Genomic DNA, 15,253 nt, shown 5'->3' with positions numbered 1-15,253 from the left:
TCCATTGTGCTAACTGAGGGACTTACAGCCTTGGGGAGAGCCTGAAGAGACACTCATGTTGAACTGGGTCCAGTCAACTGTGCTGTGTGTGTGTGTGTGTGTGTGTGTGTGTGAGTGAGAGAGAGAGAGAGATGTGGACAAATATCATTGTAATTGTTTAAGTTGACACCACTAAATAGACGTTAGCCAGTCTGGTCTGCCGGTGAAAAGCCAATGCATTAATCCTGCACTAGAATGCTGGTTTATAATATTTCTTTGGCTGTGGAATTGCTCATTGACCAGAGAATTTATTTAAATCCTCTAGCTCACTGATGGAATAATATTTTAGGAATAATACTACTACATATTAGAGGATACATCAGTAAAAGAGGATAGTAAATGCACAAAGGCAATAAGCTTTTTTACTTGACAAAGTACCACTTGAGTTACTATCATTTACAAGTAATAATCCATTTATAGGGTAAGAGAAGGAATGACAGAAAAAATGTATGGGCAGATGACAAGAGGAAGGCTGAGGACTACAGATGTAGCCTGCTTAAAATTCAGTTTATTTCATCTAGATTCCATTTTGAGCCTTCCTGAATGTCAGGAAAGAACATTAGGCAGTGTTTCTGTAAGATATGCCATCCTGTATTGATACCATTTGAAGACACTGAAGGAAAAACCACTCAAATGAAGTCCATGTTTTATCCCATGTAACCAGAGTTCTAAACGTACAAATATAAACCTTAACCAAGACAAAAAATGAAATATTCTGTATTATTTTAATAAGGAATGTGCTGAGAATTGCACTGGCAGGTAGGATGCCAATCTTGCTACATACATTCCTTTCTGTAGTAGCCAGCACAATTCTACTACACTACTGAATTTTTTTTCTTCTGAAGGTACAGAATAGAAAAGTGGTGGCTCTAGTATTAAATATTGCAGTTAGAAAAACTGACTGATGTTCTACCAAACTGTTCCCATTACGGCTTCTGGGGGGTGGGGCAGGGTAGCACCTCATAACTGAATAATCTGTTCATTTGGTTAGTGGATTCCTGGCCAAGTTTTCAAAAGGTAATTTACAGCTGCAATGTCTTGCAAAGATTAGCTATTTCAGGATCCACAAAAGTTCCTAACAGTTACAATACTGATGTATTACTAAGTCTTCTAAATGGAGTGAGAAGGCAACTAGTTTAAAGATATGTTTTACTGTACATTTTGCAAGAAGACAGACTAAAAATGTGACTTTTCACATTTTTCTTGTCATATCCAGAATATCTACCAATCAGCAATATATACCAAATGTTTGCATAACTGCATAAACATTTACAGAACAATTTCTTTTAACACTAGAGTTTTCATGGAATTTTATTATTTATAGCTGGGTTTGCTTAGTTCTCCTTCCCGTCCCCATTGTTGCTCATTAGTGTAATTAATAATGTAGTGTTGGCATAGCTTCCATCATTGCATTTTCCACTGGGGGAAAAAGAAAAAAAAACCACCTCTATTTTGCATTTACAGCCCATAGATTCCATGTTGCCTTTTCTCACTTCTCACATTAAACATCTAAAATAATAATCCTCTTCAGATAATTCTTGCCCTAATTTTAGAACTGCTAATGGGATAGTAAAAAAAACTCTTTCAAAATCCCTTGCTAAATACTATTATTTTATATACTCTCTAGGAGCAAGCAGCTCACAAGCCCTCTGCTTTGCCAAAATACACACAACAAAGCATACAGCCAAATCCTCTGCTGTGCCAAAATTCACACAGGAACATGTCGTTAGCTATTCCACAAGGCAAGGATCTTGCGCAGTTTACCTGTGCTATAGATTGCCTAGCACGGTGGTTCTCAAACTGTGGGTCGGGACCCCAAAGTGGGTTGTGACTCCTTTTTAATGGGGTCTCCAGGGCTGGCATTAGACTTGCTGGGGCCTGGGGCCAAAGCCCTGCCACCTACAGCCAAAGCTGAAGCCTGAGAGCTTTAGCTCTGGATGGCGGGGCTCAGGTTACAGGCCCTGTGCATGGGGCTGAAGCCCTTGAGCTTTGCCCCCACCCACCCAGGGGCTGGGACTTGGGTTTTGGCTTTGTCCCACCCTCTCCCTGGGCCACCGGGCTCAGGCTTCGGTCCCCCCTCCCGGTGTCGTGTAGTAATTTTTGTTGTCAGAAGGGGGTCATGGTGCAATGAATTTGGAGAACTCCTGGCTAGCATAAACTTGGCTGCTGCAAAATAATATACAATTATAATGACCAATAATAGTCAGCACATCTCCTTCTTCTTGGTGTTCTCTAACTTCCGGGTGGGTTAATTAAGAACAGGCTGGGTCCAGTGGAATTGCCTAATAAATAGCCAATTGTACTTCTTGCAGCACCTGGCATTTTCTCAAGGCTATACCATTCTTCAAGAACTGACCTGGCCCACTCCTGCATAGCTTGTGAAGTTAGATGAAATCACAGGTGAAAGTTGCAGATGCATATGTTGTATTGCCCATGGTAAAATGAAGCACTTATTGGGATGTCAGTAAGAAAATTACCACTCCTGCCCTGGTAGGGAGTTCCACATTTGGACTCAAAAAGCGAGTAATGGGAAGATGTGTAGATGATTAATCAAGTGAGCATCTGTATTTAAAAGATCATAAAAGTGTAAGAGGAAACAAGGGCATTTTTCTGAGGAGACAGAGTAAGAATGGTGAGGCCTAGTAAACACAATAGAAAGACTGAGCATTCCAAGAGTTATAGATATGAACTTCGAACCTGTGTAGATTATGAAGCCACTGTTGGGGACTGTTTTTGTTGTTGTTTGTTTGCTTCGTAAACTAATGCATTCACCTGATTTGGTAGTGGGTAGTAAAGACCTGTTGGTCTCCTGTACCCCCTTTTCTCTCTCTCCATCTTGCAAGAGTTCAAAATCAGTTCAGCATGTCGTTAGACAGAATAGTGATCCCATGGAGAAAAGTGATCTTAAACACTGCATCAGCCTCCTGTGCTACCTTTAAACATGTCTGGAAATCAAATAGTTATTCAGCCAAATGATCCTATTAAAACCAATTGTTGGGGATGAGTAATTGTAGATTCTACTTTGGAACATGTCCAGGTACCAAAGGTAACATCAACCACAAAAATGATATGGAAGAAGATTTATTGCACCATAAATATTATTAGTGAAAGCCCTTGGCATTGCACAGTACATGCCCATGTAAAAAGAATAAGGAGACAGAAATTTTTGCAACAGAAATTCAGTCTTTACGGAAGCTCCAAAACATCACATGAGTTTGCATATAGTATTTAAAATAGCAACACACTGACTTTGAGAGCCAATTATTTACATGCTAATTCGATTTATCTGGGTAGATTTAGTTTAAATGTTTTTGGTTTTGGTTTAGCCTTAGAAGCAGACTTAATGTTGAAACTGCTGAGGGATACTAGTCAGTGCAGAGGGAAAAAATAATAGCCAGGAACAAAAGAATATTTTGCAGTTATTTGTTGAAAGCAGTATCTGAATTTCAACGAATAAGTTCACACATCAGGGAAGTGCACACGACATGGCTGCTATTGCTAAAGGTTCTGTTGGTATTTCCTTTCGAGGCATCTTTCCATTCAAAAAATATTAACTCAGCCATAGAGATTATTTTTCAGCTGAAACTTTGCAGGCAAGTGTTTATCTTGGGAAAGAGCTGTTATTTCTTTAAACACGATTGCATTATAGAGTTCAACCATTTTGTGTGTGATTTGCTATCTCTTTTTTCATGTTGCTGCATAAGTAGAGGCTGAATGTTAAAAAAAAAAAGTGGGCATCTCATTGAATTGATGTTTTTCAATATGATACAAAAAATAAGTGTTTGAATGTTTGGAGCCAATTTTTTTATGGGCTTTAAAATTGTTCAGATATTATTGTTCAGACAGATATTATACCTGCAGGTCATCGGGTCTGCACATGCAAATACAGATTGCCTGAAAGATTGGAATTCAGTTTGAGGTTCCTTTGAAACACACTTGTCCATGCATAGCCTTTTGTTTTATGAATTTTATTTTTTAAGACATTCTTACTTAATACTAGTACTTAGAGAACTTCTCATGCATACATCCCAAAGGCCAAGGTTTTCAAAAGTGATGGGATTTTGTATGCCTAACTTGAGATGCCTTAAAGCAGCCTGATTTCCAGAGTGATGGTTGCTTTATGTATATAAGGTATCTCAAACTGGTTGAGCCAAGGCCCCTAAAATCACTAGACATTTTTTGAAAAAAACTTAGCCAAAGTGCTTTAACAAGGTATGAAAGCATTATTATACTCATTTTACCAATGGTAAAACTAAGGCCTGGTCTACACTTAAAAATTGGATTAACTTAGCTATGTTGCTCACAGCTATTAAAAGTTTTGTGCCTGTGCAACATAGTTGGGTCAACCTAGCCCCCTAGGTAGACGTGGCTAGATCAATGGAAGAATTCTGCCATCAATGTAGCTACCACCTCTTGGAGCGGTGGATTAACTACATTGACCGAAAAACCCCTTCAGTCTACGTAGGAGGTTTCTACACTAAGACTGCTACAAGTGGCACAAATGCAGAGCTGTAGGTGTGCCACTGTAGCAGCTGTAGAACAGACATACACTAGGGACAAAAATGTTATATGGTTTGCCAGAGATGGGAATAGAGCCCAGGACTCTTTAATGCCATGCCCTATCCACTACACCATTTTACCTCCCAGTTTAGACTTTATGACCTGTTGTAGTAAGATATCTCTTACGTGCATTGTCTACCCTTTAAAAACAGTAAATAAAATAGAAGGGATCTGCTAATCTAGTTTTCTAAAGTGTTTTCTTATTAATGTAGCCAAGCAGGGCCTTGTCTACACTGCCACTTTACAGTGTTGCAACTTTCTTGCTTAGGGATGTGAAAAAACACCTCCATGAGTGCAGCAAGTTTCAGCGCTGTAAAGTGGCAGTGCAGACAATGCACCAGCCATGGCTCCCAGTGCTGGTAGCTACACCCCTCGTGGAGGCAGGGCCGCCCGGGGGGGCAGGGGGGGAAAGTGAGGCAATTTGTCCAGGCCCCGGGCCCCACAGGGGCCCCGCAAGCCCTGGCCGAGAATCCCTTACCTGGCTAATCACCTGGCGGCGGTCCGGGTCTTCAGCGGCGGGCCCTTCAGTTGCTCCGGGTCTTCGTCGGCGGGTCCTTCAGTGCTGCCAAAGACGCGGAGTGAGTGAAGGACCCGCCGCCACCACAGACTCGGAGCGCCGCCCGGTAAGTACAAGCGCTGCGCGGGTGGTGCCTTTTTTTATGTCTGCTCCCCCGCTTTGCCCCAGGCCCCCTGAATCCTCTGGTCCTGCTGGTGCCACGACTACACAGCCACGTTAAAGCGCTGCCGCAGCAGCGCTTTAACGTTGCTAGTGAAGACATGCCTACTCAGAGGCCGTGTGATGAATTAAGAAGGGAGTGTCTACAATGCTCTGAATTTTTTTGTCTTTTCCAGGTTAAGCCTCAGTCCCCTCACATTATTATAACTCTATTGTAATTCTGTTTAGAGAGTTTAATCTAAAAATGTCACTAACTTCATTTAGCGGGGTCCTTTTGTGGGGGCTGAGGCTATTTCCCACCAATCCCTTATATAAAGCATCTGATGAAGGTTGATCCTTCCTAACTGCTACACATCCCTATTTTTCAGTTGTCCCTTTAGGGAAAGTGATTGAATGGTGGGGGCTGGGGTATGTGTTGTTCCTTTGTCATTTATCTGGAAGCTTTTCTGCAGCCTTGACAGTCCCATCTAACAGAAACAAAGAAATGATCATTAGATCAACAGCTCAGACCTTAGACCAGCCCCTCAGTAACCTTGGAAGATTGTGGCGCACACTTACATTATATCCCTCTCCCATCCCCTTACCTCATTTTGCTTGATGAAGTGATAATCAACGGGCCTTGGGCAGTGACAAGCAGATAATCCAGGAGATACAGAGGTTGCTTTGCAGTGTAAGGCCTGAGGGCTACTCCAGCTGAAGTGACTACAGAATTCTAAAACAAAAGCGGGAGACTAAGCACTGTGCATGGGGAGACAGTCTGCAATCACCAGCTGTTGGAGTGAGATTAATTATTAATTTCTTCTGAGCAGCCTTTCCAAGAAAGAATAAGACAAAAACAGCATTTGCTGCAGGCCTGCTCAGCTATAGTTCTTCTTTTTTATAATCATACACATACATGTTATATGTATTGTGCACACACTATAGAGATATGGATGTATATATTATACATACCATGTATATGGAGGTAGATATCCCACAGGATGAACAAATGTATCAGGTACTTTAACCACCATACCTGCTCTCTCCCTACTAACGCTAACACACTGCACATCTCTAGAGTTTCAAACAGCCACTATTAAAATTTTTAAAAATCAAGTAGCAGGGACAGTCTTTTTGTTTTGTGTTTGTATAGAGTCTGAAGTTTTCACACGCATTAGGAGGTTGAATTAAAGACTATGGGAAAACGTAGGGCTGATCTTGACTTGCTAACGCCTGTGAAAACCACAAATTGCCTTGTCTTCATTAGGATCTTACCTCATGTTAGCCAACTCATGTTAAGAGCACACCTTTCTTCCTAGAGAAGACAAAGCCTCAGAAGATGTGAATTCTTTAACAGAATTCTATTCAGTAAATTATTTAAGTCCAGGCCTAATTTTAAGCACCTGAGTAGTGCCACTGAAGCATGCTTCATTTGCTGCTTAAGTTTAAACATGCTTAAAGGTGCATAAGAACATTTGTTGAATCAGGGGCTGGAATATTAAATGAGTTGGAAATAATGTGCCAAACCCTGATTGCCTTACTCAGATGAGTAATCACATTCATTTTAATGGGACTATGCATGTAAGTAAGGTGAACAGGGTCTGACCCAATTTTTGCTAGTCAGTATCTGCAAATAATGTAAATCTGTAAATAATGACTCTTGCCTTGGCTTCTGCTGTTGATGTGGCATGGGCACAAGTAATCTATCTTCTGAGTTTTGAAAATACTTTAGCAGGATTTATTCGTTCTGCTTATAAACAAACAGATTGCCTCAAAATCCTATCAAATTCTGATTAAATTGCTATGCTAGAGTCAACAGGTACAGACTATAGGATTATTGCTTGTTACAAGCCACAGCATCAGGTCTGATTTGCTAGTGAAAGATTTTAATAGAAGAAATCATTCCACTAATATTTAGTGGGGACGAGGACTCAACATCAGTTCCTGCAGAGCTGCAGCAGGATGCAGTCTGCAGATCTTTGACCAATGGCTTCACGGTCTTCCTTGGAGACCGATTAAGCTGTAACTTATTTTCCTGCATGCAAAAAGAGAATGCCAGTAAGAGGGAGCAGGTGGTGGTCCCATTAAAGCAGCCCATGCAAAAAACAGAAAAAACTAAAATCCATAAATAAATGAGAGCAACAGCTGTAAGAGGATTTGGAACTGGAGGATAAGGAAGTTCTGAAATCTGTAAAATAGGAAGGGGTGGCTTTATTTACTTACTGTTGATGGTACTTCCTGTTGTGACCCCTGTACAATGTTTCATAACAGCTTGGGGACTGCAAAATTTTGTGCAATAATGAGGAACAAAGATTCTTAGTTCCGCCATGGTATCTAGAAGACTTAATGCCTGTTTTATCTAGTGCTGCTAGAAACTTCAGCAGGTCCAGAAAAGAAAAAGACAGCAACAAGCAATTTTTTCCCCCCCACAAGCGTGTAGAAAATAATAATCTCAGTATTCAAAGTGCCAGACTCTAAGCTCAATTACCCTGGTATAAATCCTGGTAACTGTGTGTTACCTCACGGTGTAAGTGGCCATATTGTTTATAAAGCACTTGAAAAATGAAACAGCCCATCACATCAACAATTAGCCTTACCAAGTGGCTCTGTGTGCTGCATGCCTCTTTGTCCATCCTTAGAACAGGAAAGCAGGGGCAGGGGAGTGACATAGGGAAGGTAGCCTGGAGCTACCTTTGTGCCTGTGTCATGGTTACTCTATTGCACCAACCTGTAACAGCTCTTTATGGGGCCATTATCCTGCTACAAAACAATCTGAAAACAATGCCAGTCTCCTCCTTCCTCATCATTTGCCTGCCAATCCCTACATTCCCCCTATGCGGGGGCTAGGAGAGTGCTGGTGTGGAAGGCATATTGGCTCTATGCCATCAAGAGAAAACCCTCCTCCATGATCTATTCTGCGGGGACTATTTAAGCTCCGTTTATAGACATTTTGTGCTAATAGAGCAGAATAAATGGGCCACAGTATGAAACACAATTGTGGCCTATACCTTTCTACATGCAGCTCAGTAAGAGGTGTGAAAGAACAAGTAAATACACTTCACGATATTTGCACATTGTTAAGTAATAACAACTGCAGATGAGCTGAAACCATGGCTCACGAAACCATGGCTCACGGTATTTACTAAGTAAATCCAAGTGGATTATTTGCTAGAAATACACCCACACTTCAAATACTGTGATAACTGGCAATAAAAATGGAGTCTGGATATGCAGCCAAGAAGCTGAAATAAAGTACCTGAGAGGGACAGGCAGCACATTAGTCATACAAATCATTCTGAATCACCATACTGGTGGGAAGCAATCCTGGATGGCTGCAGTTCATCTTATAATACATGTGGTACAAAAGGCATATATTGCACATTTGTAAGCTAATGCGCTTTACAGAGATAATTGGAGATGAACAAGGGAAGGGGGGGGATTTGGAGGTATTAAAACATAGCTTGTAATGTTTATTAAAACACTTAGTCCAATGGAAAAGTTGTGTTTGAAAGGAGCAAGATTTAAGTTTGTCTTAAGAACCAAAATTCCTAAGCAGAATAGAACAGCAAATTTTCTATTTTCTAGAAATTATTTGCTCTATTTTCACAGCAAAATCATGTAATTTATAATAGTGTATTGTTTCTGACATTTACACGTGATTTGTCAAGTATGACAGGCCACCGCAAAAGATCACACAACAAGGGCTACAGCTGGGGAGGGGAAGAATGAATATATCCTGGGCTTTTTTCTGTTTGTATTAGACGGTCAAATTGTTCTCCCATACCCCTGTACCAAGAGAGACTGCTGCATCCCAGGGAAATTCAGTCCTGGGAGAAGTCAGCTAAAGAGGTTTCACTAGAGGAGGACATCTTTAACTGTGGATCAAACTCGATAAGATAATTGCAGGTAGAAGTTACCTGGGAACTTGTATAGTACCTCTTCAGGGTAAAATGATATCACCCCATTCCTGACTAGCATTGAGTAATTTTGGAGCTAAGCTGGCCCCTACGTGGAGTATAGGATGTGGGTGCTTTGAATCATTGTACCTTCACTCAGAACAGACATTCTGACACCTGGGAAGGCCCTGACTCATGCTGATGGCATCCTTGCATCCCTGGGCTGAATCTGGCCCCATATGTGTAAATTTTTTTCCTATGGCATGAACTCAGGGAGTTCATTGATAGTCTAAATAAAGTCACTTTAAAAGTTTCAAAGGGATTTTGTTTCTCCCAATGGAACAAGAACAATAACCAAACCAAACCAATCACACATGTTCTACTGGTAGAGAGAGCAAACCAGTTGGAAATGGAGACTCCGCTAGTCCCGCTAATTCTTTAGAATGAGTTATATATAGTCTTTGGTGGATACTTTAGCTGTGCCATTTGTATCCTTTAAGCACAAAGAGTAGGGCAATTACTTTTCATTTTGTTTGTAAAATAGTTTATAGTGACTATCATGTTTGGGAATGTGGCTTGACTGACAGCCTTGAAGATGGAAGCCATCTGTTTATTGGGAACATCATGAGCAACAGTAGGACAGGCTCACCAATATTGTCTCATCAACTTGCCTCTCACCCGACCTAGAGGGACAACTTCTACAATCTCTCACTTCCTCCCTCTCCTGACACTACTAACAAATATGCCAATTCATGCCAGCTACAGTGAAGGATCAGAGTCTACCAGGAAGTTGGAATTGGATTGAGACCACCAATTCATTTCACAAAGGCCAATGACCAGCCCATCAGATGGCTTTCCATTGTGAGACCTATAGCAAAGCAGGAACTCAGAAGAGAACAAGAATGTGACCCATTTTGTTCTTATTTTTACTGCTTCTGTGGTACACATTTTGGGAGAAGTGGAACAGCTGTGCTCTGCCTCCTTGTCTCAGTCACATGCTAGATACATAGGCTCAGGGACTTACTTCTCACCTGCAGAATGTACACAAATTTCAGCTTAGCATTAAAAACACAGCACTGAAAAGTACAAATTCCAGCTAAGTATAACAGAGTATTAAAAGTACAAAACAAGTCTGAATAGAGGTGCAGTCTTGAGGTAACAAACATAATGAGTGAAGTTTGCAGCTCTCTCTGTAACTTTAGGGTTACCATACGTCCGGATTTTCCCGGACATGTCCGGCTTTTTGGGCTCCAAATCCCCGTCCGGGGGGAAAGCCCAAAAAGCCGGACATGTCCGGGAAAATCGGGACATGCCGGCCGGCGGTGCGGGTGCTCGGGGATCGGGCCGGGGGCTCGGGCCGGGCCCGCGGTGCGGTGCCTGGCCGGGGGCTCCGGGGCCGGGCGCTCGGGAGCTCCGGCGGGGCCGGGTCAGGTCGGCCGGGCCGGGGCCTCCGGCGGGGCCGGGTCGGGTCGGGTCGGCCGGGCCGGGGCCGGGTCGGGTCGGCCGGGCCGGGGCCTCCGGCGGGGCTGGGTCGGGTCGGGTCGGCCGGGTCGGGGCCTCCGGCGGGGCCGGGTCGGGTCGGGTCGGCCGGGCTGGGGCCTCCGGCGGGGCCGGGTCGGGGCCTCCGGCGGGGCCGGGTCGGGTCGGGTCGGCCGGGCCGGGGCCTCCGGCGGGGCCGGGTCGGGTCGGGTTGGCCGGGCCGGGGCCTCCGGCGGGGCCGGGTCGGGTTGGGTCGGGTCGGCCGGGCTGGGGCCTCCGGCGGGGCCGGGTCGGGGCCTCCGGCGGGGCCGGGTCGGGTCGGGTCGGCCGGGCCGGGGCCTCCGGCGGGGCCGGGTCGGGTCGGGTTGGCCGGGCCGGGGCCTCCGGCGGGGCCGGGTCGGGTTGGGTCGGGTCGGCCGGGCCGGGGCCTCCGGCGGGGCTGGTCGGGTCGGGTCGGCCGGGCCGGAGCCTCCGGCGGGGCCGGGTCGGGTCGGGTTGGCCGGGCCGGGGCCTCCGGCGGGGCTGGGTCGGGTCGGGTCGGCCGGGCCGGGGCCTCCGGCGGGGCTGGTCGGGTCGGGTCGGCCGGGCCGGAGCCTCCGGCGGGGCCGGGTCCGGTCGGGTCGGGTCGGCAGGGCCGGGGGCTCCGGCGGGGCCGGGTCCGGTCGGGTCGGGTCGGCAGGGCCGGGGGCTCCGGCGGGGGGATCGGGGGCGCCAGCCGGGCCGGGGACTCGGGGGCCGGGCCAGCGGTGCCAGGCCGGGCCGGGGGTGGTGGGCCGGGGCCGGCACCCCAGGGCCGGGGACAGCCTGGACCGCGCCTCCTCCCCCCACACTCCCCCTTACCTGCTTCAGGCTTCCCGCAACTCAAATGTTCGCGGGAAGCAGGGGAGGGGGCGGAGACTTTGGGGAGGGGGCGGAGTTGGGGCAGGGCTGGGGGCGGGGCCGGGCCCCCGTGGAGTGTCCTCCTTTGGGAGGCACAAAATATGGTAACCCTATGTAACTTTAATACACCACCATTTTCGGTTTTACATCCAGATAGGACCAGGGCCGGCTCCAGGGTTTTGGCCACCCCAAGCAGCCAAACAAAAAAACAAAAACAAAACAAAAAACAAAACAAAAAAAGCCGCGATCACAATTGCGATCTGCGGCAGCAATTTGGCGGGAGGTCCTTCGCTCCGAGCAGGAGTGAGGGACCATGCGCTGAATTGCTGCCAAACAGCTGGACGTGCCGCCCCTCTCCGAAGTGGCCACCCCAAGCACCTGCTTGGAAAGCTGGTGCCTGGAGCCGGCCCTGGATAGGACGGTAATATTGTAGAGAAGGGGAAGGGCAATTATATTCCTGTCAGGTTCCTTCCAGCACCCAGTATATGCTATTTTCTTCACTTAGAGTCAGACTGGAACTCCTCCAATCTCCATTCTCCTGTGTGGATCTGGCTGGACATAAGTGTGGGGAAGTATGCTGTGGCCTGTAAAAAACATGTAGCAGATTACCCCTCTCTCTACACAAGAGGAGAAGCTCTGAAGAAGCTGTACATAGGAGAGATCTCTCTGAGGCATAATGTCTCTCAGGGTTACTCCTGGCACTGAGTGCCTTATATACTATTCTGTGCTCAGGGCTGTATCTTAAGGCACAATACAGTCATTAGTAATGTTGGTGGGAAAACTCCCTTCCTGATCTCTGCAGTTCATGATGACTAATAGTTACCTTAAATGCACAATTCTGAAGCCTAATAAATGGTGCTAGTGTATGAAGATGCCACTGTGCCTGCCTATGCGTTCTGCTCTTGTACCTCTATCATACCATCATCCACGTAATGGGCCTTGTAGGCCTGAAGAAAAACAAAACTCTGTGCATTGGAGAGCACAGAATTTGGCAGAAAATACATTTCTTGCAGTTCTTTTCCTTAGCTGGTATTTTGTCTCTTCTGAACATATTCTGGATGAGTCACAACTACTCAGAAGCACATAGTAACAGTACACAGCAAAAAGCCATACATGCCTATACTGGCAAGCACAGGACTAGAAAAGAAGATGGAGCCCTTAACTTCATCTGCTGAAAAATTATTGCCAGCTTAATGTTCCCGAGACATTCTGGGATGTCCCCTTAATTATTCTGGGATGGGAGTGGTCATAATATAGATATAAATAAACATGGTGTTTATAGTGTGATGTTCCTCTGGTTTTACCTGGACCTGTGATCTGCTAGGTCACTCCAATCCTTGACTTTTCTTAGCCACTGCACTTAAGACTCACTTAAAAATCACAAATATCAGTGCTTAAAGTGTGAATTTCACTTGGAGTAACAAGCCGCACATACACCCTGCTCGCTGCGCCACTGTGATGTTCCCCTGGTGTTATCTGGACTGGTGATCTGCTAGGTCACTTCAATCCTCCACTCTGGGAGCAAGCCTTACCCTGCTCTGTTGTGAGAACCCCCACTCCCAGGTTGTTCCCACATGTAAGCTGCTCCTTGGATTGTGCAACCAAATGATACTAGCCAATATCTCCGGTCCCAGATACAATCCTAGGAACCTCTGTCTTGCAGTGTCCAGTTACACCCGCTGGACTCTGCAAGCTTATATGAGTTTATCAATTTAACAAAGAAACTGATATGTACCAGGCTTGTTATCCCAAGGGGAGTCTCTGACACGCTTCAAACCAAACGCACTGCTTCAGGTAGAATAAACAAACAAATTTATTAAGTACAAAAGATAGATTTTAAGTGATTATAAGTCAAAGTACAAGAAGTCAGATTTGGTCAAATGAAATAAAAGCAAAACGCATTCTAAGCTGATCTTAACACTTTCAGTGCCCTTACAAACTTAGATGCTTCTCACCACAGGCTGGCTGGTTGCCCTTCAGCCAGGCTCTCCCCTTTGATCAGTTCTTCAGTCCCTTGGTGTAGTGTCTGTGGATGGAGGTGGAAGACAAAGGAAGAGCATGGCAAACATCTCTTCTTTATATCATGTTCTTTCTTCCCTCTTGGCTTTGCCCCCACCCTTCTGCAGGGCCCGGTGAACATTACCACATCCTAATCCCAAATTGACCAAAGGAAGGGGGGGGTGACTCATTCGGGAGTCCAACAGATTCTTTGTTGCTACCTACGCCAGTGTCCTTTGTTCCTGTGAGACTGGGCTGGGTTTGTCCCATACATGCCCTGATGAGGTGTGAACTGCCCTTCTGCTCCTGGAGAGTTTTGCCTGGGCTTGTTTTAAGCCATGAGGACACATTTTCAGCCTCATAACTATATACATGAAATTACAACCTATAACTTTACTATAACAACAATGCTCAGTGCACCACGAAGACACCCGACATGACAAACTTTGCATTGGATACCACACAATCATATTATAATGATGAACCATGAGGGTGCAGGGTGTTCCCCCAAGGCACAGAGTGTCACATATAGTACTTATCCTATCTAATTAGAAATGGAGAAGACCAGTTAGCCCATAAAGTCCATTGCCCTGCATGTGCAGGTTACAATAACTTGAAAAAGGCCACATCAACATTAAACGGGCACTGCTGTACACTTGATTTTAGCCATATCTACCATGGAAAAATATAATGTGAATTAGAAACTAAAGGAAACAATTTAAATGCTGATGAGAAAATGAGATTGAAACTCAGTCTTCAGACCTTTGTTTTAGCCAAAGATTTGAAAGAGAATATATATTGACATCACGGCTTGATCCATGTCTCAAGAGCAGACTTTTACCCTACAAAGACAGAAGTGGCTTGAAAGATGTTCTTTCAAACAAAATTCTGGAGGCAATGAGTGTATCCAGCGTATATCTGAAGATGAAACCTTAGAAGAGTGCAAGACTCCAAAGGAGTCCAGCCGGGCAAACACCTAATGGACAGTGAGATCCGATTCTCATTTACCCGCTGGCCCCTTTTCACAACTCTGGATGTGCAAAGAGCAGTGTAAATAGCGCTGCGTGTAAATGAGATCGGGCGTAGGGAGCTGTACAGAGAGGAGAGAAGGTTGTTGGAGGGTCTGTTTGTGATGAGAAACACTGAGGTTGAAGTAGAAAGGAAATATGGGGAAGGCAGTTACGACTGAAACTGAAACCAATCCCTACATACACGCCTGGCCTTGGATATTAAAACCTCTTTCACTGGGGGAGGAAATCATTGGCCGAGCTCCCAGTTTTTCTTAACCTCTTTTTGAAACTCACTATGGGATATTTTTACATCTACTTGAACAACTATCAGACACAGGCAGAAGGGACTTAACATCAAAGCCTAGTTAGAAGGATAGTGCCTGTAACGGTGCAGCCCAGCCCGCCCCCGCTACTGCAGTACGGGATCAGCACCTGGGCTTGTTTCAACTCTTGGTTACATCAGCAGAAGGGTTTGCGGTAGTGGAAAGTCTGGCAAGAAGGGGCTGCATCTTTGAACCTCACTCTGCATGGGTGGGGGGGCACAGTCAGTCAGTGCAAGCCCAAAACAGGATGGTGCTCTGTACAGAAGGAATGTGGCCAGCCTGCTTGGTGATGCACTGATTCAGCACATCTCTAGGCAGTTTCTGCTGGAAGGATCCCTGGCTGTAATTTAAAGCTGTCCTCTACCAGATGAAGTCCTGGGTGTGTGTGGGTGCGGGAGAGACAGTGCCTTTCCC

Source organism: Chrysemys picta, chromosome 1, assembly GCF_011386835.1.
Source record: "Chrysemys picta bellii isolate R12L10 chromosome 1, ASM1138683v2, whole genome shotgun sequence".
Lineage (NCBI taxonomy): Eukaryota > Metazoa > Chordata > Testudines > Emydidae > Chrysemys > Chrysemys picta.
This window is presented reverse-complemented; position numbering follows the sequence as displayed.